The sequence below is a fragment of the Phocoena sinus genome, chromosome 15 (assembly GCF_008692025.1).
Source record: "Phocoena sinus isolate mPhoSin1 chromosome 15, mPhoSin1.pri, whole genome shotgun sequence".
Taxonomy (NCBI): domain Eukaryota; kingdom Metazoa; phylum Chordata; class Mammalia; order Artiodactyla; family Phocoenidae; genus Phocoena; species Phocoena sinus.
Window position 1 is genome coordinate 13,561,088 of NC_045777.1, and position 27,365 is coordinate 13,588,452.

At 39.1% G+C, this 27,365-nt stretch overlaps 1 protein-coding gene across 6 annotated transcripts in view; it reads right to left on the bottom strand.

Moving 5' to 3' along the window:
* NCOA3 (nuclear receptor coactivator 3) overlaps positions 1-27,365 on the bottom strand; it is a 122,228-nt gene that overhangs the window by 40,276 nt on the left and 54,587 nt on the right. For 2 of the 6 annotated variants that reach the window (XM_032604577.1, XM_032604579.1), the window contains exon 2: positions 19,509-19,590. The exons of 3 other annotated variants lie outside the window; for them this stretch is intronic. The gene's annotated coding sequence lies outside the window, so the exon portion shown is untranslated. Of the gene's footprint in view, positions 1-242; positions 253-19,508; positions 19,591-27,365 lie in introns of those variants that run through there. One more of the 6 variants, XM_032604580.1, reaches the window with a different exon arrangement.

Consider the following 27,365-nt stretch of genomic DNA (forward strand, 5'->3'; position numbering starts at 1 on the left):
TCAACCCCCTTGAGGTAAGTGGTAAAGCTCTGGATTAAGATAAGCAGTGGGGAGTTAGAGGAGTATGTGCACAGAGCAGAAATAAAATCTGATATAAATTTAATTAATAAGCAATAAAGATACAAACAAGAGATGATCACAGCATGTGCCCCATTCTCTCCTAATCCACTATTTCTATCTGCCTCGGAGAAAAAAGTAATTTTAAGAAATGTTAAAACTAAAGAGCTGATGCCATTAGCCACCTGGTAACCAAATGACTGAGAGCTGCAGAGCTGCTCTAGCAAGGAGCACTAACCAAGTAATGAATGATACAGGGAACGGTAGCCATGGGTCAACTACAAGACAGGTATTCCTAAAACGGAGTGCCTGCAGAGTAAAAAGCTTAAAATAACAAGACACCTCCCCTACAGTACTGAAGTTAGCCCTGTCCACCAATATCAAAAGCATAAAGAAGCTACGCTCACGTCTCAAAAACTGACATTGTGGAAATATAAAGCTGATGAAGCACTTTGAATTAATTTTCCAAAGAAAAGGTACTGAAGGTGGAAAATGAGAGAAAAAGATATATCAAAGGAAAAACACATCTTAGCTAGATTTCCTTCTCTAAAACAAAGAGGCTGAGGCAGATGGTCTCTTATGCCAGCAACACGGCATGGCAAGTCTGACTCATAAGGCTTCCTGAATGGGTCACCGTGCAGACTGCAGGTTAGTCTGTGCTCAGTCCTCGATGTTTCCATTGTCTATTTTTTTTCCTGACCTCACAGCTTGTTACCCTTCAGTAATTATAATTCCACTCCTAGCCTAAGTAACCTTAAATTCAAAAGAATCCTTTTTTAAAAATAATGCTTCCATATCCCTAGAAGTTATATGTCTGATGACAGAAGCTCTCTCTTCAAATGAATCTCCAAAAGTCATTACTGACTTCAGGATGACAATAATACAAATAGCGAATGAGAGCATATATATCAAAGTCCATAAAGAAAATAAGAATGAACTCCTGGGCTTCCCTGGTGGTGCAGTGGTTGAGAGTCCGCCTGCTGATGCAGGGGACGCAGGTTCGTGCCCAGCGGAGCGGCTGGGCCCGTGAGCCATGGCCGCTGAGCCTGCGTGTCCAGAGCCTGTGCTCCACAACGGGAGAGGCCACAACAGTGAGAGGCCCACGTACCAAAAAAAAAAAAAGAATGCACTCCTATCATTTACCTGTTGGAGGGTGGTGTAGCACTTGTAGCAAGGTTGAAAAGTATCAAAGTCTAAATTTAACTTCAACTGCCTCCCTATTCCCCACCAAAATATAGCTACTATACTACGTGGAGCTAAAAATCTGGTAATGATTGTTCAAGGGAAGAAATTTGCAGCAAGCGAGACTATGAACTACTGAGGAACAGGATGAAAAGATCATCACGCAAATAATCTAAAATAAAACATAGCGTGGTTTTTTTTTTTTTCTTTCTGTTCAAAGGTCAGTTCCATGACTCATGACTTTAAAGAGCTTCTCTGTGTACTTCACAAACCTGTCTATGCGTGTGGAGTAAATAAAGCTGGGGGCACCTCATTATCGTGAGAGAACACTTGAGGTAAAAATTTAATTATGAACTCTTACAAAAACCATTCATACAACTAAACTGGTTAAAACCAAAACCCAGGGAATGTAAACTGATACAGCCACTATGGAGAAGAGTATGGAGGTTCCTTAAAAAACTAAAAATAGGGCTTCCCTGGTGGCGCAGTGGTTGAGAGTCTGCCTACCAATGCAGGGGACACGGGTTCAAGCCCTGGTCTGGGAAGATCCCACGTGCCACGGAGCAGCTGGGCCCGTGAGCTACAAATACTGAGCTCTGCGCGTCTGGAGCCTGTGCTCCGCAGCAAGAGAGGCCGCGACAGTGAGAGGCCCGCGCACCGCGATGAAGAGTGGCTCCCGCTTGCCACAACTAGAGAAAGCCCTTGCACAGAAACGAAGACCCAACACAGCCAAAAATAAATAAATGAATAAATAAATTTAAAAAAAAAAAAAAAAAACTAAAAATAGAACTACCATATGACACAGCAATCCCACTACTGGGCATATACCCAGAGAAAACCATAACTCAGAAAGACACATGCACCCCAATGTTCATTGCAGCACTATTTACAATAGCCAGGTCATGGAAGCAACCTAAAAGTCCATCGACAGATGAATGGATAAAGAAGATGTGGTACATACAATGGAATATTACTCCGCCATAAAAAGGAACGGGATTGGGTCATTTTCAGAGACATGGATGGACCCAGAGACTGTCATACAGAGTGAAGTAAGTCAGAAAGAGAAAAACAAATATCGTATATTAACCCATATACGTGGAATCTAGAAAAATGGTACAGATGAACTGGTTTGCAAGGCAAAAGCAGAGACACAGATGCAGAGAACAAACGTATGTACACCAAGGGGGGAAGGGGGGGAGAAGAACTGAGAGATTCGGATTGACATACATACACTAATATGTATGAAATAGATACCTAATGAGAACCTGCTGTATAGCACAGGGAACTCCACTGTACAGTAGAAACTAACACAACATTGTAAAACAACTAAAAAAACAAAGTAATATAACTAGCTGTCCTCCTCCGGAAAAAACAAAAACAAAAACAAAAACCCACTTCAGCAAATGTCTTGAGAGTGGTCACAAAGTAATAGGGATGTAATATACTACTATGGTTAACACTGCTGTATGATATACAGGGAAGTTGTTAAAAGAGTGAATCCGAAGAGTTCTCATCACAAGGAGGAAATGTTTTTTTCCTTTCTTCTTTCTTTTCTTTTTATTGTATCTATATGAGATGATGGATGTTAGCTGAAACTATAGTGGAGATCCCTTCACAATATACGGAAATCAACCCCCTTAAACTTTTTCAGTGACATATGTCAATTAGTTCTCAATAAAACTGTGGAGGGGGGAAAGTTTTTTTGTTGTTTTTTTTTGGTTAGTCACTCTTAGGCAGCCTGGGTGATGTCCACACAGACAAAGGAGATCTCATTCCCTACACCAATACACCTAGAATGAACTGTTGATCAAAAGAGTGAAGTTTTTTGTTGTTGTTGTTTGCTTGTTTTTTGTTTGTTTTGGGGTTTTGTTAGTTTGTGTGTGTGTGTGTGTGTGTGTGTGTGTGTGTGTGTGTTGCCTTCAACAAGCTGTTGACCCACTGCCAGGAATCAACAAACTAGTACATGTAGAATCACAAATTGTATTTTGTGCTATAAAAGGTCTCCACTGAAAATTAATGGCTGATCTGTAATTTTTTTTCTTTTTTTTTTTTTTTTTGCGGTACGCGGGCCTCTCACTGTCGTGGCCTCTCCCATTGCGGAGCACAGGCTCCGGACGCACAGGCTCAGCGGCCACGGCTCACGGGCCCAGCCGTTCCGCGGCATGCGGGATCTTCCCGGACCGGGGCACGAACCCGTGTGCCCTGCATCGGCAGGCGGACTCTCAACCACTGCGCCACCAGGGAAGCCCCTGATCTGTAATTTAAAAGCAGGAACAACCGAGTACCAGACATAGCACACCATGTCATATAGCTACTCAAAGTCCTAACCTCCTACAGTCAATCTGGTTCTTACTACCAAAAGAGATGGTTTAAGTCAAAGGCTGCTACAGTCCCAACCAAATTCACTAGGTCAGTAGTTCTCAACCTTTTTGATATCAGGATTTCTTTATCTTTTAAAAACTAGGAACCCTAAAAAGCTTTGGTTATGTGGGTTATTATCTATCAATATTTACTGTATTAGAAATTAAAACTTAGAACATTTGACATATTAATTCATTTAAAAATAAGTCCATTATATGTTAACATAAACAATTTTATGAAATATAACCTGAAACAAAACAATTCCATGAGAGGTGGCATTGTTTCACATTTTTACAAACCTTACGTCTGACTTTAATAGAAGACAGATGGATCCTCTTACCTACGACACCATTCAATCTGCTGCAATACTTCATATTGATTGAAACACATGAAGAAAATTCAGCCTCATAGATACACATACTTGTAAAAGGAAGGAGTATTTCAATAGCCTTTAACAATTAATTATAAATAATTTTCCTTGATATCGTGCTAAAACGACAAGTGGTACTTTCAGTTTTTATTTGAAAATACTTTCAAACTTACAAAAAGTTGCAAAAAACATAACAGTAGAAGGCATACCCTAAATACCCTTTACTCAGGTTTGGTTACTGTATTAATTTCCTGTGATTACTGTAACAAATTACCAATAACAAGATATTCTCTCAAGTTCTGGAGGCTCAATGTCCAAAATGAAGGTGCCGACAGGGCCATACTCTTTCTGAAGGCTCCAGGGGAGAACTGCTCCACCCTCTCCTAGCTTCTGGCGTTGCCAGCAACCCCTGGCATTCAAGGACAAGCGGTATTTTCTTAAAGATCGGCTGCAAAGTGAAATCTGAAACCCTACCAATGAACTTTCATACTATTACATTAAAATACACAAATTTACACTCTGAAAAAAATCTTTAACCCATGCATGATTTTGTAACATCAAACATTGTCATTTGGATAATACTAGTTCACTGATTAAGCAGATTTTCAAATACTGATACATTATACAATATCAAAAACTCCAGGAACTTCTCTGGTGGCGCAGTGGTTAAGATTCCGCCTGCCAATGCAGGGGACACAGGTTCGAGCCCTGTTCCAGGAAGATCCCACATGCTGCGGAGCAACTAAGCCCGTGCGCCGCAACTATTGAGCCTGTGCTCTAGAGGCTGCGAGCCACAACTACTGAGCCTGTGCACAGCTACTGAAGACCGTGCACCTACAGCCTGTGCTCTGCAACAAGAGAAGCCACCACAATGAGAAGTCTGCGCACGGCAACAAAGAGTAGCCCCTGCCCGCCACAACTAGAGGTAGTCCGCGTGCAGCAATGAAGACCCAACACAGCCAAAAATAAATAAATATATCACCGCCCATCTCATTCATAAAGTCTTTAAGTACTGAGAAGCTTTCACACTCATGGTGACAGATTCAAAATTAACATGATAATTTTTACTTGAAAACTCCAATTTTATCACTGTCAACAAATACTCTTGGATGTCTTTCTTGAAGTGATAGGTTTACCTTGCTCAATTTCAAGAAACTTTCTGCCAAATACCCAAGTTCCAATAACCACAGTTTGTTAGTCATTCTTTCAAGTAAAAATGATATTCCATGAAAAAAGCGGCCTGTTCAGTACACAAGCCAACCACACAAGTGCTTTTGCCCAAGACAACCATCATACTTTGGTAGGCAGAAGTGTTTTCTGCATATTTTCCATTCTCACTAGACAGAATGTTAAAAATACAGTACTCAAAGGTCAAGATTTAATGAAATGAGCAAATTTTGCTCCTTCATCAAGGACAATCCTAATTGAGAAACGAGTGGGGTTTTGTGGGGGGTTTTGTTTTTGTTTTTTTCCTTTAAGTCTGACTGCAGGGCAGTGAAGAATGCAATGACTACTAGTACAGTCTGGTAGTCCCACTGCCTTGATTCATGCTAAGACACCAGCAGTTTTATGCATCACTGCTTTTGTACCATCAGTGCAAACATCAACAGGATGAAAACAGAAAATATATTATTTCGGAAATAATTTTAACTCTGTGGACTCCATAAAAGGTTCTCAGGGACTCTCTCAAGGGTTCACAAACCACACTGAGAACCACTGTCTTAGATTAAGGTAGGGGCTGAGGGTTTGAAATTGGTATGGTTTCGCCCAGATCCTCTACATACTCATTTAATAAATACTTCAGTATCTACTATATGCAGGCCTAAATAAATAAGCCATGTTGTGAGATCAAAAGAACAAAGGACTTCCTGATAAGATGACTTAGTGGACTATTGCTTTCAACCAACCACACTCTCCCCCCCTTGCTCTAAACATAATAATGACAAAATATGTATTTTTTTTAATCTTGAAAGACACAGCCATGCTCAAACATAACAAATACGGTCTACGGAGCAAGACACAGAGCAAGCATATGGCAATGAGTTGACTCTATGAACCTACTGAACTCTAGCATTAGAAACTAGCAAAGACACTCAGGAAATCAAATCACGTGCAACGTAACAGAATCAAAAGCAAGGCTCATAGGTAGAAACCAAACAAAAAACTTCTGAGAGAGACGAAAAAAAGCTCTGTCAATAGCTATCTAGATACCTGATTATATCAAACTGTTACCTGTAGTTGTGGAAGAAAAAGCAAAGGGTTACATAGTTGGTCCCCAACTTACAAAGGTTCAACTTACAATCTTTCAACTTTACAACAGTGCAAAAGCGATATGCATTCGGTCAAACCCTACTTCGAATTCTGAATTTTGATCTTTTCCCAGCTAGCGATATGCAGTATAATACTCTCTCATAATACTGGCAGTGGCAGTTGCAGCCCATTTCAACTTACAATGGGTTCACTGGGATGTAACTCCCATCGTAAATCAAAGAAAATCTGTACATACAAAACCTGGGTGACACATAGCTCTGATATTGCAATAGTACCTCAGAACAGAATCCTGAACGTAGACTGAAGGTATGGTGGATATGGTTTGTGAAGGCAACAAAAATAAGCTAGGATTGCCTGGGGCAGGGAGAGGGGGACACATGAAAGGCACCAAAAAAAGAAAATTTCCCACTCAAGATGCAAATTGTAAACTAAAATTCCCAAGTGGATTTAAAACCTGAACTAAGAAAGATGGCCAAGAAATGCATCGATTCCAAAAGATGAATTCGCCACCCAATAAAATGAAATCTTGAAATAAGTTTAAAATAAATGTTTACAGGACTTCCCTGGTGGCACAGTGGTTAAGTATCTGCCTGCCAATGCAGGGAACACGGGTTCGAGCCCTGGTCCAGGAAGATCCCACATGCCGCGGAGCAACTAAGCCTGTGCACCACAACTACTGAGCCTACGCTCTAGAGCCCACGAGCCACAACTACTGAGCCTGCGTGCTGCAACTACTGAAGCCCACATGCCTAGAGAGCCCATGCTCTGCAACGAGAAGCCCACACACTGCAACAAAGAGTAGCCCCTGCTCACCACAACTAGAGAAAGCCCGTGCACAGCAAGGAAGACCCAAAGCAGCCAAAAATTAATTAATTTAAAGATAGAGATTATTTTTAAAAATAAATAAACGTTTACAATCCTTAATGAGATAAAGAATCAACAGCCATGAAAACATACATATAAAGAAATAGAATGTGAAAAGAATGAGTTATAAAACTTCATAAATTATTAAGTACAAAAAAAGATGGTATTGCCCATTATCTGAGCACCAAATATCTGAACTCTGAATAGATTTGGTTAGCATGGGATACTTAAACCCATATCCAAAACAAAACTCAATAGATGGGATTAATTCCTAGACTGGACACAACACACACACAAAAAAAAAACCACACACACACAATCAGTGAACTGGAAAATAAAACTGATGAAGCCAACCAGAATGCAGCACAGTGAAGTAAAAGGGGGATATGCCATCACCTTTACAAGGTTGCTGAAAGAATCTAAAAAACCACACACCGAAAAAAAAAAAAAACTCAGTAGTGGGCAAATGGTAGACTCGAAAAATGGCTCCCTCAAGAATCTTATGATTTACAGACAGAAACAAAGTTATTTTAAAAAGAGAATTTTTAAAATAACTATGTCTAGGGCTCCCCTGGTGGCGCAGTGGTTGAGAGTCTGCCTGCCAGGGCAGAGGACGCAGGTTCGTGCCCCGGTCCAGGAGAAACCCACATGCGGCGGAGCGGCTGGGCCCGTGGGCCATGGCTGCTGAGCCTGCGCGTCCGGAGCCTGTGCTCCACAACGGGAGAGGCCACAACAGTGAGAGGCCTGCATACCTCAGAAAAAAAAAAAAAAAAAAAAAAAAATAACTATGTCTACAACCCAAATAAAATCAGGAAACAATGTGTTTTCCAACTCCAATATCAGATGAATAAACTTAAGAAAATCTAAACCTTGGGACCTAAAAGGAGATTAAAGAGATGTCTTTTGAGAAGCACTGAATTCTCAAAGATGCTAAGATCTACAAATACAGTTTTGGTAGTGGTCTTAAGCTGTTCTTACGTAAACATTTCAAATATTTTCCTTAAACTTCTCTGATATTGTACATTTCTCTGTCAAAAGAATCTGTAGAAACAGTATCTTTTACTATAAAGGACACTTGGGTCACAAGTGCTTAAGGACAATTTCTTCTTTGAAAAAATCACGTTAAAATTGATAATTAATTCCTCTGCAATTTTTTAAGATATAAAGACACTGGCAATTTAACTAGCCTAAATTTAAAATTCCATTCACTATTCATCATTCTTAATAAAATGGCTTCCTTTTCAACTGCCAAAAGGAAAATGGAAAGGGATGGAACTCGGGCTTCTTATACTTCAAATGGAATCGGGAGTTATTTAAGTAATGAAACGTCTACAATTTACATGATACCTTCACACCACAAAACAGGCTTATCAAAAGCCGAAGTAAAAACTCTCATACACACAAAAAAATTAAATTTCAACTTACTTCCCAGGGCCTAGGAATCAAAGGCCTTATACTACTAAATCATGTCTGGAAATGAAAAGACAGTAGATTACAGCTGTGCATGGCCAATTTATCTTCTGAAGTCAAAGCATGTCTCCTGTTACCTTGCAGCAAGTCACTGTGATCTGCATATCAATATACCGAAGGGTTGCAGAATCTGAAACCTATTCCAACCATAAAAGGTGTTATTTTAATTGACAAACTTGCCAACACATTAGGAACTCTGCAGCTCTATACTCGAATTTTTTTAATTATTATCACGATCTCATTTTAAAGAAAACTTTAAAAGGTTAAGAACCAAGACTAAAAATTATTCAATTCCAATTCTGTTTATGGTCACCCTCCAGTAAAATAAAATAACTAGCTCTATAAAAATCTTTTTAAACAGGAGAACAATATGCTAGCAGTTGATGTAGAAAAAAATTAATTTCTGTAATTCAGTTTTCTACATTAGAGCCGAATTTTAGAGTAGGGGAATGAAACAAACGACAAATCACGCATTATGTAACAAGAGTCCTACCTGGAATACATTAGGTACATGTACATTTTTACTTGTAATGATTGTTCAACTATGCAAGATAAAATTCTATGGAAGTGAATTAAATAACCTACACTTCTGATCTTTAGATGATTGTGGACTCACATCATATAAGCTTAATATATGAAGCTCATTAAAGAATGATATATGATGGAAAATATACTTAAATCTTAGGAACATATGTGGAACATGTGTGCACATGCAAAGCTTTCAAAGTCACTTTAAAATGTGAAAATGAGTAAGCCTGTTATCCTTGATAAATGTCAGCTGTCATGCACTCATGTCCAATACATTCTATTTTTCACAAAGCAGAGTACCAGAAAAGGCAATTCTGAATCCACCAGCTGCACGTAATGGTTATACATAGAAAATTCTATTCAAGGTCAGAAGTTTAGAGGTTTTCAATATCAACTTCAAAATAATGCAGGCTTTATATGTTAAATATTACACAGATTCCAAAACATATTCTTTTTAAAACAGTTTTTGAAAAGAAAGAGTCATAAGAAAGTAATTACTCTAAGAGTTTGGCTCATGAGAGATAGGGCCATTTACAACAGTGATATAAAGAGGATTATTTGTATTTTTGGATCGTTGAGCTGATATTTAGGCCAATTATATTTCTTAACTAAGTTACAAAATTAAGTACTACAAGAGCTACATTATTACCAATCTGATGAGTTTTTATGTCTGTATTTTCCAAGTCTAATAAAACTGTCCTTTTAACGAACCATGACTATGAACAATTACTACAACCTTATGTCCATCCATTTTTACCAAGAGCGGGGGGGAAAAAACAGTGATTAGATTAGTACAGCAGTTTAGATAGCTTGTTGTTCGTGCCAAAGACGGATGTTACAACTTTAACAGTTTTCTCTACATATCCTGAGAGCTTCATCCTTAAAAGCAAACCAGCTTAACCATCAGTTTTTTACTTTAATAACAGAACAAAACTATCAATAGGAATTTTCTTTTAAAAGCATCTCTGTATAGCATGTGACCTATGCTAAAAAAAATATTATCTTCTAAAAGTATGCTGTTTCACCAACATTCAAACTATTTAAGCTTTCAAAATTATAAATGCACTGACATTCTCCTATATATCATCATAAAACTAGTGACCGGGCTTCCCTGGTGGCGCTGTGGTTGAGAGTCCGCCTGCCGATGCAGGGGACACAGGTTCGTGCCCCGGTCTGGGAAGATCCCACATGCCGTGGAGCGGCTGGGCCCGTGAGCCATGGCCGCTGAGCCTGCGTGTCCGGAGCCAGTGCTCCGCAACGGGAGAGGCCACAACTGTGAGAGGCCCGCATACCGCAAAAAAAAAAAAAAAAAAAAAAAAAAAAAAAAAAAAAAAAAAAAAAAAACTAGTGACCTCCACATTCTAAATATATCACTAGTAATCAATCTTCTTTACATAGAAGGAATCTCTTAAAAGTTTAAAACCTAAAAAGAAAATAAAAAAGGAGTGAGGGACTAAGTGTGGTCAGATTATCTCAAGTAAAATAACTTTGGCTTTTCCACTTAAAACCAAAGCACTTCATTAGCCCAAGACAGCAGATCCACCAAAATTACGGCTTTCTTAGTAATTTTTAATTGCTCTTATAAGCTTGAGAGCAAAAATTGATCTCTGGGCGTATTGCTGTAAAATATCCATAAGTAACTCACAAATATGTAATGTACAAATAGAAAAGTGTAGATGGGTCTGGGTATAATTTTGAATTCTTTTTTTAAAGAATAAAGTCTTTTTGATATAATCTTTCTTGACAAATGAAGAAGATATGGTGCTGGAATTAACATTAACCCTATAATTACAGGTTGACTACTTACTCTAACAAAGACTGGATAAGGTTTTCAAAAAATTGAGGTGAGTTTAATTAACATGTTATTGTTGAAACTCAGGAAAGTTTGAGGTAGACAGCACACCTTCTGAGGTCAGTGTCATGAGAAAAGTAATCGTATTTTCCCATAAAATTCCTTTATGGCATCATAGAACTCTTAGTATTCCTCAATACATCAGCTACATTCTTTAACAGCTTCATTAAGATATAATTCACATATCGTATACTTAAGGTATACAATTCAATGGCTTTTAGTACATCCAGAGTCATACAATTGTCACCACAATCAATTTTAGAACATTTTAATTATTGTGAAAAGAAACCCAATATCCCTTAGCTGTCACTCCCCTAAGCCTCCCATTCCCCCCACCTTACAAAACCTCTTTCGCATCCCCACCCTAGGCAACCACTAATCTACTGTACTTTGTCTCTACGGATTTACCTATTCTGGACAGTTCATACAAGTGGAATCATACAACTTCTAGTCCTTTGTGACTGGCTTAGCCGAAAAGTTCATCCATGTTGTAGCATATCAGTACTTCATTTCTTTTTATTTCTGAATAATACTTCATCGTATAGATATACTTTATTCATCCATTCATCACTTGATGGACATTTAAGTTGTTTCCAACCTATGAATATACATACTGTTATTATGAACAGTTAGTACAAGTTTTTATGTGGCCACCTATATTCTTAAATGAGAAACCATGAGCACTAATGAAAACAACTTTTGATGACATATACAAAGAAGCCTCCAAAGATTGCTGGTCAACAGGAAAAAGGCCAGGTTCTTAAATTTTTTTTTAAGTGGAAGCAGTTGTACAATTTTTAACTATGATTAATATGCTAAGGGCTCAAATGGTAAAAGTGAACAACATACAAGAACAGATGGGTAATGTAAGCAGAGATGGAAACTCTAAAAAAGCAAACGGGAGTATTAGAAACCAAAATCCCTAACAGAAATGAAGAGTCCTTTTGATGGACAGAGCGGTGGTGGGATTGGTGGAGGTGGATCAGTGAGCTTCAACACACACACACACACGCACGCACACACATACACACACGTATACACACAGCACATACACATACACATTCTCTCTCTCTCTCCCTCTCTGTCTTTCTCTCTTCCAAAACTGAAATACAAACAGGAAAAAGGAAAAGAACGGAATATCCAGGTACAGTAGAACAATTACAAAATAATATACACACAAGGGGATTACCATTTATATGAAATTCAAGAAAAGGCAAACTGTAGTGACTTAAAGCAGCCCAATGGCCACCAGCTACCAGTAGAGGGGACAGACTGTAGAGGGGCACAAAGGAACTTTAGGGGGTAGAAGTGTTTTCTATCATAATTGTGATAATGGTTACATTTGTCAAAACTCATCAAATTGTAAATTTAAAGTTGGTGAATTTTATTGTATGTAAACTACACTTTCATAAAGTTGTTTAAAAATTAAGTACTTAGGGGCTTCCCTGGTGGCGCAGTGGTTGGGAGTCCGCCTGCCGATGCGGGGGGCGCGGGTTCCTGCCCCGGTCTGGGGGGATCCCACGTGCCGCGGAGCGGCTGGGCCCGTGAGCCGTGGCCGCTGGGCCTGCGCGTCCGGAGCCTGTGCTCCGCGGCGGGAGAGGCCGCAGCGGTGAGAGGCCCGCGTACCGCAAAAAAAAAAAAAAAAAAATTAAGTACTTAAAAAGTTAGGTTAAGGAAAATCACAGTGCATACTGCAAATTCTGTGATAAACAATAAATGACTAGTATGAGATAAATTAGCTTATAAAACATAGGGCTATTTCAGCAAGAAAATTTACTGTTTTCTAAAGAAGTTCCACATGAAAAGTAAATTTATTACATCAGCAGTTAAAAATCAAGTTTATGTTTAAAAACTTTACAGCAATAACAATTCTCTATGCAACAAGAGACCTACACAAAAATGTTCATTGATATATCATTCATACATTAAAAGCCAGAGGAAACTAATGTTCAATCCCAAATTTAAAAAATAAATTCTAATAAAGCCATACAAAAGAACACAATATAGTAGTAGCAAAAATAAATAAATCATACACAACATGGTAGAACCTTACAAGCAACCAAAAGTAAAAAAGCAAGTACATTACATTCGTTATATTTTTGTAAAGCTACAAAACAAGAAAAACTAAACATCGTTCAGGAACACACACGTGTGGTTTCTCAAACGTTTTTAAAAAGCAACCACAATTAAAGATAACTGTGACTTCTGGGATAGAAGCAGGATGAGTTCATGAAGAAATACACAGGGAGTTGATACACCTAACAACCTTCCAGTTCTTAAGTTCAAGTAGCAAGTTCACCGTTGTTTTTCAAAGTATACTTCAGGGACTTCCCTGGTGGTCCAGTGGTTAAGAATGTGCCTTCCAATGCAGGGGATGGGGGTTCAATCCCCGGTCAGGGAGCTAAGATCCCACAGGCCGCAGGGCAACTAAGCCCGCGCGCTCTGGAGCCTGCACGCAGCAACTAGAACAGAGAAAACCCGCACGCCACAACTAGAGAGAAGCCTGCATGCCACAACGAAAGATCCCACGTGCTGCAACTAAGACCCAACACAGCCATTAAAATAAAATAAAATAAAAATAAAATAAATAGAAAAACATTTTAAGTGGCACCCGATCCGATGTCCTCAAATTTCAGGGAAAAACATAAATATAAAAGTAAAAACTGAGTCTCTCTACTTTTCATGTCAATAATATTAACTGCATAGGTTTAATAAACATCTGTCAACCTATTTATCACGATAACTGGACAATCAAGTCCATATCATGAATGTCATAACTGAGATTAATTCTCATTTAATCAGGCATGACAAGCCCATCATTAACAAGCAAAGACTTCACACTTTATAAGTCAATTATGGGCCTGGGGGGCTTCCCTGGTGGCGCAGTGGTTGAGAGTCCGCCTGCTGATGCAGGGGACATGGGTTCGTGCCCTGGTCCAGGAAGATCCCACATGCTGTGGAGTGGCTGGGCCCGTGAGCCATGGCCGCTGGGCCTGCATGTCTGGAGCCTGTGCTCTGCAACGGGAGAGGCCACAGCAGTGAGAGGCCCGGGTACCACAAAAAAAAAAAAAAAAAAAAAAAAAACAATTATGGGCCTGGTACCTATTCTTGGCTTATAGGGACTAGCCTCAAAAGTAGGCCAGAGACTTAGTAAATCTGAGGAACCGGGAGAGGAGATGACTTCACTCATATTTATAGGACTGCAAGTGAAATCTAGTAGGGTTTGTTTGGACTGGTTTCCTAGTCTCAAGATACAAGAACAAATAAAAGAGACTTTAGAAATGCAATCCTATATTCCTCAGGAAAACTTCCAGAGAGAAATTAATCCTCTGGTCTCAGAAGTTGTTCAATAAAATACGCTCAGGGACTTCCCTGGCAGTCCAGTGGTTAAGACTCCACGCTTCCACTGCAGGGGGCACAGTGGGGAACTACTGATAAGATTCCCGCATGCTGTGGCCAAAAAAATAAATAAAATACATTCAAAGAAGCTTATATGGTTAATAAAGACATCTTTCTGTACCTTTTTGCAAAGGATGAAAAGAGGCTTTTTTTTTTTTTAATGAACTCAAGAATCAACTGTGGGACTTCTATTTTAGACCAAGAGAGAATAATAGGATTCATCCCACCATGAACTGAACAAATTGTAAGAACAAACTATATTCAGATTACCAGAGAATAAGCAGTGAAAAACTGTGGTCCCTGAGATCAGGAAAACAATTGCGAGCTGGGGGGAGATGGACCAATATGACAACATGAGCCCTACCACCAGCCAGGCTTCCTACCAGGAAGCAACAATTTTTCCAGATCACAGCACAAGGATAAGGAACCCAAACAAAGTCCAGCAATCTTGCTGAATGGACAAGATAATAACCAGCATTCAGGATGGCCAAGCTGGATGTATTCTGCACGGCAGTTTCTCAGAGTGACTGACAAAACTGTAGGGACTAACAAACTGATCCTGAAATTTGTATCAAAAGAGTTAGATTACCCAGAGCAATCATGGCAAAGAAGAAGTTGTTGAAAGACTCACATTACCTACTTTCAAACCTTACTATAAAAGCTGCAGGAATCAGGACAATATATGTGGGCATAAGGACTGTTATACAAATCAATGGCCAGAATAAAGACCAGAAATAGATCCTGATTTTATATACATGTATACATCTGTGTGTGTGTGTGTATATATGTAAGTATGTATATATGTATGTATATGTTTGTGTATGTATTTATACACACACACACACACACAGTTAGTTGATTAAGTTACCAAAAGCAATGCAATGGGAAAAGGAGAGTCTTTTCAATAGACAGCCATGGAACGGAATGTCAGTATTTTAAAAAACTGATCCTCAATCCTTTCTTCACACCATATGCAAAAATTAAATCAAAATGGATCACAGACCTAAATATAAAGCTAAAACTATAGAACTTCTACAAGAAAACAAAGCAGAAAAATCTTCATAACCTTACAATAGGCAAAGATCTCTTAGCACATTAAAAAAGGATTAATCCTAAGAGCAAAAAATTGATAAATCAAGAAAATGAAAAGGGAAGACAAAGGCCAGAAGAAAATACTCTCAAAATATATCTGAAAAGGATTTGTATCCAGAACATTTTTTTTAACTCATACAATAAGAAAACCACCCAATTTTAAAAATGGGCAAAATGTGAACAGACACTTCATAAAAGAAGAGATATATGTGTAACTTGAACTCTCATATATTGCAGGTGGAATATAAAATGGTAAGCCACTTTAGAGAACAGTTTCAATTTCTTACAAAGATAAGCACACACTTAACAGAAGGTGCTGCAATTACACTCCTAGGTATTTAATCAAGAAGGAAAAAAAAATCTGAAGACCTGTACTTTAATGTTCCTAGAAGCTTTATTCGTAGCAGCCAAAAATAGGAAACACAATGGAATACTACTCAGCAATAAAAAGAAAGAAACTTCTGACACAAAAATGTGGATCCATCTTAAAAAACACGCCGAGGGAAAGAACTTGTACAGCGTGACTGTGGGGAAACAGGCGCTCTCACATATTGATGGTGGGAACCCGTATGGTATAATCCTTATAGAGTGTAATCTGACAATATCTAACAAAAACTATAGATGCATTTACCCTTCAACCTAACAATCTCACTTCCAAGAATCTATCCTGAAGGTATACCCCCAACAATATGAAAATATATATTCATGAGGTTATTCGCTGCAGCATTATTTTAATCACAAAATACTGGAAACAACCAGGTAATATCCATACATATGAAACTGACTGAATAATCTACATGCACATAATGGAAACTATACATCTATGTAAAAAATAAATGAGACTGGGGCTGGGAAAAGAGGCAGTGAGGAATTGGTGTTTAATGGGCACAGTTCTCAGTGTAGGGAGATGAAAACATTCTGGAGATGGATGGTGGGGACAGCTGCAAACAGTGTGAGGGGACTTAATGTCCCTGAGCCGCACACTTAAAAGTGGTCAGAATGGTGAGTTTTATGTTATGTAAAGTTTACCATGATTTTTAAAAATGAATGGGAAAGACCCCTTTGGCATGATATGGCATTATTTCCAGGAGATATCAGTAAATGAAAAGAGCAAAGTGCAAAAGAATATACATAGTATGCTACCTTTTGTGAAAACAAAAAGAAAAAATAAAACATATTATACATATATCTGCTTGTCATTACAAAAAGAAACACAGGGAAATACTTCAGAAAACACTGAAGATAGTTTCCTCCAAGAATGGGGAGAATGGGGTAGAAAGGATACAGAAGGGAATGTGTATCTTCTGTAAAATTTTGACTTAATGTGTTCATATTCTACATAATCAAAACATAACCAATCAGAATGGGAAGGAGCATTTTAAAACAAACTGAAACTCAAGCATACAAATAAATAAATCTCATTTCATTTCAAACAAATACCATAACTACATTATGCAGAAAGTAAGGGTGGGAAATAAAACTGGGGAAGGAACGTAAAGTAGGAGGAGGGAGGACTAATTCAAGTAATTTAAGAATACAGGATTTTACACCTAAAACTAACACAACATTGTAAATCAACTCCAATAAAAAGTAAAAAAAGAAATACAAATATGCAAATCTTACAAAAAGGTAGGGGGGGGGGACTTCCCTGGTGGCACAGTGGTTAAGACTCCACACTCCCAATGCAGGAGACCTGGGTTCAATCCCTGCTTAGGGAACTAGATCCCACATGCATGTCGCAACTAAGAGTTCTCATGCCCCAACTAAGGAGCCCGCCTGCCGCGACTAAGACCTGGCACAACCAAATAAATTAAATATAAATCAATCAATCAATAATTTAAAAAGAATACAGGATTTACTCTCAGTCTTGGGGAAGTGGAGAACTATATACAAATTCTTCACTCACTTTAAGTAAGTTTGTTTACTGTGAAATGGTCACAGTGAAATGGTCAAGTAATTCTGAAATTATTTTAGATGTATTATAGGATAGAGCAAAAGAGTAAATGTACTGACAATGTTGGGAACCAGAGCTCTCATGGCATAAAAACGAACATAAAGGGACTTCCCTGGTGGTGCAGTGGTTAAGAATCCACCTGCCAAAGCAGGGGACATGGGTTCAATTCCTGGTCTGGGAAGATCCCACATGCCACGGAGCAACTAAGCCCACGCCCTACAACTACTGAGCCTGCATTCTAGAGCCCGCGAGCCAAAACTACTGAGCCTGTGCTCTACAGCCCACAAGCCACAACTACTGAGCCCGTGCACCACAACTACTGAAGCCCATGCACCCAAGAGTCCATGCTCCTCAACAAGAGAAACCACCACAATGAGAAGCCTGCGCGCCGCAACGAAGAGTAGCCCCCACTCGCTGCAACTACAGAAAGCCCACACACAGCAACAAAGACCCAATGCAGCCAAAAATAAATAAAAAATTTTTTTAAAAAAGGACTTAAAGGGCTTCCCTGGTGGCGCAGTGGTTGGGAGTCCGCCTGCCGATGCAGGGGACACGGGTTCATGCCCTGGTCCGGGAAGATCCCATGTGCTGCGGAGCAGCTGGGCCCGTGAGCCACGGCTGCTGAGCCTGTGCATCCGGAGCCTGTGCTCCACAACAGGGGAGGCCACAGCAGTGAGAGGCCCGCGTACCACAAAAAAAAAAAAAAAAAAAAAGGACATAAAAATATGAAATGAGAGGTGCAAAGAAAGAACCCTGTAGCTGTGGAGTGAAACTGGACATACTGACATAAACTCATGATTTCTAAACTACATATATTCATGTTGCTATGAACAAGTATATTTATGTATGTATGTGTATAGACATTCATATATTTTCTAGCTGTGTCACTGTAAGGGTCAAGAAGAGAAGACAACCCAGAAGCAACAAGGACACCTACCCTCCACCACACAGGGATCTTGGTCTCTAATACTATTCTCCACAAGGACACAGGAGCGTCATTAAAAGAGCTCCACTGGGAATGAAACAAGAAAATGACCATTTTGGAACCATTATGGTAAAAAATCAGATCAGACAAGAATCATCAATGAATGCTAAATCTAGGGCAAATTGTGACGAGAATTGTGGTACCAGCATTGTCTCCCCCACAGACTGCTTACTGCTTGCCAAAGAAGGAAAAAAAACTATACAGTGGAGAAATCTGGCAACACCTTGGCCAAGTGATCAAAATTAACATCCCAATGAGGGACAGAATACACCATGTGCCTCCAGAAGTTGTGCATCTTTCTCGGAGGATCACATCACCTATGCAGTATTCCAGCCAAGAACGCATAACCACATTCTAATTGCAAGAAAACTTCAGACAAACAGAAAATGAAGAAGATTCTAATAAGGGAGGGGAAGGGGTTGTGTTCTTCAAAAATGTCAACGTCATAAAAGACAAAAGCTGTGGAAATATACCAGGAAAAGGGAGGCTGAAGCAGGAGCGGAGCGGCTGGGCCCGTGAGCCATGGCCGCAGAGCCTGTGTGTCTGGAGCCTGTGCTCCGCAACGGGGGAGGCCACAACAGTGAGAGGCCCGTGTACCGCAAAATAAAACAATAATGTTACCAGCAAAAAGAAATTTAACTAGCTAAGAAAAGCATAACTGCTTTCTTAGCTATCAGACAATTTTTCTATTCTCATTTTTCCTATTCTGATGCAATAATAAAAGTCAGGAGAGGAGTTAGATGAAATGTTGTACACCAGCACAAGCAATCCGGTGAAACTGGTCTTCACAAGGTGAAATAGTCAAAATGGGTGGGGCTGATTCAGATTTTGACTATGTGCCATTAAAATATTCACACCTAAGGAAACAGTGGGCAGGTGATAGTGTCTCATATTAAACCGTAATATACAGTTCCGACCCTTCCCCCAAAATTTATGTTTGTATATAGAATACACATATATATTCACTTATTCCAAGTGCCTTCATTCAACTAATAGTATTATTAAAGAGGAAAGCATGACACATAAAATAAGCTTAAGATTAAACCATAAATCAAGAAGAGGGCAGTACCTTCAGAGGCTGACGTCAAAAAATCACAAAAGATCCAAAGTAAAACTGAATTACCTGGCTAACCAGTCAGATGATGTTCAAGTAGGAGTTTATTTTTATTGGTCTCTGACTCCACTGTTCAGCAAGTATTTTGATCCTGAGGACAAAAAAAAAAAAAAAAAAAAAAAAAAAAAAGGGTGTTGATTTTTATTGCCCTTTCTTTATGTAAGTACTATTATTAGTCACACAAAAAATAACTTTTCCCACCTTTCCCTTCCCTGGACATAAGAAACAAACAATAACAACAAAAAGCTATCAAGTATAAGGCCTCTTCCTGGGAATTTGAGCTCGATGCCTTATTTTGCCATATATTACTACTTCTGCTAAAAAAAATTTTTTTTAATAAAAAAAATAAAAATCAGGCAGGGCATACACAATACAGTCTGTCACAGTTTGTAAACATGGATAACACAAAGTGGAGATAAAGGAGATCACCTTCAAGTCCTGAAAAGTGATGAAACCAGCTGGGTAATTTGAACTTGGGACGTTCCCACCAGTCCAAAAGTAATGTTCAACAAATTAACAATCTAAAATAATATAGGACTTCCCTGGTGGCACAGTGGTTAAGAATCTGCCTGCCAATGCAGGGGACATGGATTCGAGCCCCTGGTCTGGGAATATCCCACATGCCGCGAAGCAACTAAGCCCGTGCACCACAACTACTGAAGTCCGCGCACCTAGAGCCCGTGCTCCACAACAAGAGAAGCCACCACAATGAGAGGCCCGTGCATCACAACGAAGAGTAGCCCCTGATCACCGCAACTAGAGAAAGCCCGCACGCAGCAATGAAGACCCAATACAGCCATTAATTAATTAATCGATTAACTGATTAATCGATTAATTAAATATAAATATCCTGTCAGAAGCTAATTAAATACTGAAGTCAAAAAAAGATAAATACCCACCAGATGGATGGATAAAGCAAGCAAGGAGAAGCGTAAAACACAAAAAAGCCCTGGATATTTTCTTCCCCTCTAGGAAAGGGTGTATCATTTGAGTCACCAACAAAAAATAATTTTAAATGGGAGACAGGTAAGTGAGGGGCAGTTCTTCAAAATAAACTGCAATAAATACATGAACATAAAGAACAGCAGACTTTGCACTTGAGGAGATGTGGAGCAGGCTCTAGTGCAACAAGAAAGTGAGCCAATAAAAACACTCAACATCACTTATGATTTTCCAAATGTATCAATAAAGCAATAATTTAACTATTGCTAATTCTAGAGATATCTATAAAGACAAGAACCATAACTATGCCCTTAAATTAATAGCATTCACACTGGAATTGGCAAGTCTGTTGAGGAAGGATGGAAGAAAAAAATGATATATTCACAAGTTCCGAGTAACAAATACATCACAGCCATGGCCAATCCACATGTAGCATAGAGAAGACAACCAACCACAATCTAGCTGCATGATGTGAAGGATCTGTTGCACTTTTTTTTTTTTTCGGTACGCAGGCCTCTCACTGCTGTGGCCTCTCCCGTTGCGGAGCACAGGCTCCGGACGCACAGGCTCGGCGGCCATGGCTCACGGGACTAGCCGCTTCGCGGCATGTGGGATCTTCCGGTTCCCCTACAGCGGCAGGTGGACTCTCAACCACTGTGCCACCAGGGAAGCCCGGTCTGTTGCACTTTTGAAACTCAAATTAAAAGTGCGAAAATGAGGGACTGGGGCTCGTTGAGGATGGAAGGATATCACATTATAACGTGGATAACAAAGGGAAAAGAGGAAAACCCTGGTAATATATCAGTGCCATGCAATTAAAGTTATAAAAGGAACTGATATATCTAGTACCAGGTCTACTGATAAGCACAGTAGTCTCTAGCTTATAACTGAGATACATGCCATAAGTAAGGTGGTTCTTGGACTACATCTTCCAATCCACAATAGTATAGCTAGTTGTTAGCATGATGGCTAAAGGGCAGAAGCTTCAGAGCCCACCAGATCTAGACTCAACCAACTCCCAGCTCTTTCACTTACTCGTTAGGTACCCCTGGGTCAACTAAAGACATCTTTGAGCCTTAGATTTCTCATCTTAAAATGGCTATCACACCTCCTAAGGCTCTTGTGAACATTAAGTGAAAATGCTTAAATTACTTATTAGTACCTAGTATACAAATGCTCAATAAATAAAAACAATTATTAGCCAAACAAGACTATCTGACACATAATATAACAAGAATTACCAAGTACAATGAAATTAAAAAATAGGAGAAAACACAATCATCAGTTTTAGTTTTTAAATGAATTCAATGTTTTACAACGTGAATTTTTTTTAATTTTTATTTTATTTATTTATTTTGGCTGCATCGGGTCTTAGTTGTGGCCCGCGGGATCTTCATTGTGGAACACAGAATCTTTAGTTGCAGCAATGCGGACTTCTTAGTTGCGGCACGCACACAGGCTCTAGTTCCCCGACTGGGTATCAAACCCACAGCCCCTGCACTGGGAGCATGGAGTCTTACCCACTGGACCACCAGGGATGTCCCTATAACTTGAATTTTTATATCCAATTTAATTAGAAGACAGTGAAGGGGGAAAAGGTAGGCAGAAGTCCTGTAAAGAAAATCCAAGGTTTTCTGGCCCTAATTTTAAATCAAGTTTCATTTCAGAAATAGTTCTTTTGTTGTTGCCCCTTTTGGGGGGCTAACGGGGGTCAGTGGGGTGGCATTAGTACCTAAGAACAAGAGGGGTGGGAAGGAAAAGGAATTTGAGTCAGAATGTACCTAGTACCCTAATGACTGACCCGGGAAACAAGTCTGCTGCCTAACGTGAAAGGCTGGCGAGACAGCCTACATTAATACTCAAACATTGTCATACTCCTGGTGAGAACTATCCAAAGGAGTGCTGACCCAGCCAATCTGTACCCACAACCCCCAGGACCCAAAGGAACACCATCTATAAAATTCTCCTCTCCCGGGAAGTATGCAGTTGGATTAGAGAGGTCCCCAAATAGTCAAAAGATCAATGACTGGCCTGCCTACCAGGAACCTGCAAGGAGCAGATGGTCTAAAAAGTACTATATACCAGGATCCCGTAAAGTATGGAACTGTTGGGGAACTGCAGTTAACTTGCCTAGAACCAAGATTCTGCAAAGGCAACAATCAAAGCATATTTCCTGGGACTGTACTTATTACCTTCATCAAAAATAAGTTTATCCTGGGAATTCCCTGGCGATCCAGTGGTCAGGGCTCTGCACTTTCACTGCCGAGGGCTCAGGTTCAGTCCCTGGTTGAGCAAGCCGCGCGGCACAGCCAAAAAACAACCTTATCCTTACTCCTTTTCAGTTTGGACTTTAGTCAATCACACACACAAAGTCAAATCAGACCGACATAAAAACTGAATTACACAACCCCCAAATATTAAATATCGCAGTGGGGGAGGGGGCAGGGTATGACATTAATTTTTCTACTATAAATAACAGAAAGGTGACTGATGAGATCCCCATTATCAAAACCTGCACCACTAGAAAGCTATCGGGGGCTTGGGGGAGATCAAACTGAGCTTTGTTAATAGCTAGTCTGAGAAGGTGTGCCTCGAGGCCAGAACAAAGATTCAAACTGGGGGAGGGGATATGACAGAGAGGAAAATCCAAACTACATGATGCTGATGCTTGGAAACACCGACTGGACAAAAACAGGCCACTGAATATTATTGAACGTGTTTTTCTTTTGCCGTTGAACATGGACGGGGGCAAGGATTCTACTACTAATCATATTAAACTCATTGTTCTTTCCATGCTGCTGCAGGCAGGACTCCCAGGTACTCCCTCCTCAGTTCCCTAAAATCATAGATAGAGATGAGGAATCACCATCTTTGGGAAAAGCCAGCTGTTGCCCACCCATCTTCAAAGCACTACAGAGTAAGTTTGTGCACCAACTAAATATCAGGTTACTTAAAGATTACATAATATTGGCATAAACTAAACTTAAAATATTTTTGCAGTTGAGATTATTTACCAAGCAATAAATATAACCTTTGTCAAAACTGTAACACCAGATTTTACTTGCAACAATCAACTGCAACCAATTTGTAGCTATAATGAAAGGGGAAAAAAGGATGTAAGTTTAATACCATATGAAAATTTAAGGGCTTCCCTAGTGGCGCAGTGGTTAAGAATCCGCCTGCCAATGCAGGGGACACAGGTTCGAGCCCTGGTCCGGGAAGATCCCACATGCCGCAGAGCAACTAAGCCCGTGGGCCACAACTACTGAGCCTGTGCTCTAGAGCCCACAAGCCACAACTACTGAGCCTGAGAGCCACAACTACTGAAGCTTGCATGCCTAGAGCCTGTGCTCCGCAACAAGAGAAGCCACCACAATGAGAAGCCCGTGCACCGCAATGAAGAGTAGCCCCTGCTCGCCACAACGAGACAAAGCCTGCGCGCAGCAACAAAGACCAACATAGGCAAGAGTAAATAAATAAAATTTTATTTTAAAATAAATTTATTTTTAAAAAATAAATAAAGCAACAAAGACCCAACGTAGCCAAAAATAAATAAAACAAATAAATTCATTTTAAAATATATTTATTTTAAAAAAATAAAACAAATAAATTTATTTTAAAAAATAATTTGTCTTTGTAACAAAAGACAAATTATTTTATATAATTTAAAATTATATAAAAAGATGCTACTGTTTTTGAAGCCGTATAAACTTAACTCAATAAAAAGAATTTTCTCTTTAAAATTTATTATTTAGCCCATAGTTATGTGCTCAAGTAAATAAGGAAAAATGTATTTGGTACCCAAGAGAACACTGGTAATACACTGATGACAAACTTTCAAAAAAACCATAATCTTTTTGACACGGGGAGCAGGAATTATTTCAAATTACAGCATACACAGGCCTAGTAAAGTAAGGACAGGGTTAAAAAAAAAAAAAAACCTGACATGTATTACCACCTATCCTGTGATGTACACTAGAAAGGAGCAAGCTGATTTGTTGTAATTTATTCTACACAGTCATTTAATAAGTTATAATAAATGTTTAGTTCTATGTGGAGCCAACCTGAAAATTTAAATGAGGCAGTTAAAAAAGAAGCCTTGATTTCAGAAAACCTAGTTTTTGGAAGTTCAGATTCATAAAGTGATCTGTGGGAGGCATCTAATTCACTTAAATGTTTGTTCTGCACCTATTAGATGTCAGGCGCTGCACAAGCACTCAGAAGTAAAAGCAAACTATGGTTCCTGCTGCTAATTAGCAAAGGAGAAGCAGCTACAAATAACCACTATGGTTTCCGAAATGAAAACCGTGTTCATTCAGTAAGCATCTGCTGAGCATCAACCTGCTACGCTGCACCGGAAACCAGGGATACAAGGAAGAACCAGAAGATGAAGACAGAGTCTGATAATAATATTAAAGGAGAGAAGAGAGAAGGACGGCCCTGCCTTTTTCATAGGATTGCTCTGGTAACTATAAAGCACTATTTACAGGTGAATGAAAGACAAATCCAAAACCATTTACCTCCGCAAAGAAAAAATAAAGGGGGGAGAAAGAATTATTGACGAAATTTGAATGTACAGATAACTTCTGCAATTATTTTCCATAGTTAGAACCGAAATGCCATTTGAGTTTCTTTATAACAAAAGCAAAGAAGAAAAAAACTTTTGTAAAATGTTATTTGTGTAAAAATCATGAGAGACAGAGGAAACATTAATGGGGTGTATAAAGGTTGCTGAATATGAAAGCTATTTTTAACTCAACACATTCAGGAAATCATGCCATACATTTTGCTTGCACTACGATGCTATCCACTGATGAACAATGGCAGTAAATATAACCATTCTGCATTTTTTAAATTACCTTGAGATTAAGGAGAAAACTAAAAAACTCCGGTTGGCAGACCAGTTTATTAACAAGCCCCATATCTCTGGCTGAGCTGTAGTTAGTAATGACATGATTGCTAAAACAGGCATGAAGCCAGCCGCCTGCTGGTGCTTGTTCCACCTCCCTCTCCCGCATCTCCTGGAAAAACTGCATGCAGTGCTGCACGATCACACAAAATAAATACAGGAAAGGGGGTGGGAGGGGTTGGGTGGAGAGGTGAGCTGAAGCTCTGGGCTCCACCAGTGGAAGGCGTTCCACAAGAATTGCTACAGGGTCAAAAGTTTACAGTGGTTTCAATTTCACCTTTTAGCAGCCAATCAGGAAACAGAGACTGTACGCTGACCCTCAGGCTGCAAATGAACATTAACTCATTGGCCACCAGGATTGCCTGTATTCCTTTTCTTGCAAGGCTTTCCTTTTCCCTTTTTTTTTTTTTTTGTGGGGGGGGAGGGGAGGTAGCAGAGGAGGAGGCAAAGAACATTTTAAGTTCAAGATGATGATTTTATTGAAGACCATGTATTTTAAACAGGTATTTGAGGGGAGAAATGATCGAGTAATTTTCCTTGAAATTATCCTGTAGTATCTAACAAACCAATCATTAATGCTGGTATGGAGACAAAGGGTGAACTTAGGCAAGTTAAAGAGATAGATTTATCTCCACAAGGCTGCAATTCTAAGAACAATTTACAATATGATGAAAGATAATGCTGGTTATGTTTCCAGTAAATGCTTTTAAAAAAACTCAGATATTGAAGACATTTAATCAAAGTATTTATCTAACCCCAATTTTTTATTTGCATAGATTCTCCACCTCCTCTCCTAATCATTAATTTATAAACGTGCAACATGCCTGTACTTTTCATACTGTATATCTACAGAAATGCAGGTACAGCTCCTAAGGTTTAAGCTTTCTTTTCTTGTATTTCTCTCCTCAAACAGTTCAGTACACAGAAGTGACTCCTATGTACAATAAACTCAAGAGTGAACCCCTTGGCAATAGACTCAACTACTCTCCAATTCTTTTTTCTTAATGTAAACTTCTCCCAAATGCAGAAAACATCAGTAAACTAATCCATTACTCTTTCCAACATTCTATATTTAACATTGAGCAAGGTTAAAATGAAGATCTGTACTATACACACCTTAACTACCCTACATTTAAAAACTAGATTTCTGTGACGCGTTACATGATAAAAGTGAAAGAGCTGTATTAACTGCTCTATCACAATGATCAGTTAAATACTAATAAGCAATTGTATGAATTTGTAGTCAGAATATTTCTCATTAACACAATAGGTGGTCGAATTTTAGCAGTCTTGTTGACTTAATTTTAAGTTATATTTATAAGGCCCTGTAGGTGCTACCACTACCTAAGAAAATGATTCCATGTAGGGCATTAGTTTTCTTACCCAAACCAACAGAGTAAGACACCACAGTCATTTCTGAACACCCAAAGATAACCAATATACAAAAGTATCTTACTTAATATATAACTACTAAAGGGCCCCAAAATAAATTCATAGGTATAAATTTTCCACAGCAATTTAATGTAGTTAAGATAGTAAATAAACTTGATCCTAATGTAGAGGGTTTTTTTTTTAATTCAGCATTAGAACAAGTAATTTTCTAGTAACAACTCCCAAACGTTCATGATCTAAGTTTATGCATATTTGTCTATAAAGAGTCTTTACTTTTAAAATCTAGGTGTTTTTTTAAACATGGTTTGCAGAAGCTTTTTTAATGTATTAAATTGGAGGAGTCTTCTGTACATCTTCTTTTTACAAGATGGCCTCATTCTGAAAGAAAATGGATGCGATAAAATTTTACATCAAGTCAGCATGTTAGCAAGAAGCTTTTTGTGTGTTCTGAATTTGATTAATACAAGCCAAGGTCACTTCCTGAAAGATGCCTACCATTGCAGCTGCAGGCAAACTAGGCTCCAGTGTAAAGCTGGGGGAAGGGAATGGGTGATGGCATTTATTAACACTCAGACGGGCTTCCATCTCCACCAGCAGCAATTTAAGGAGGGGGAACAAGAAGA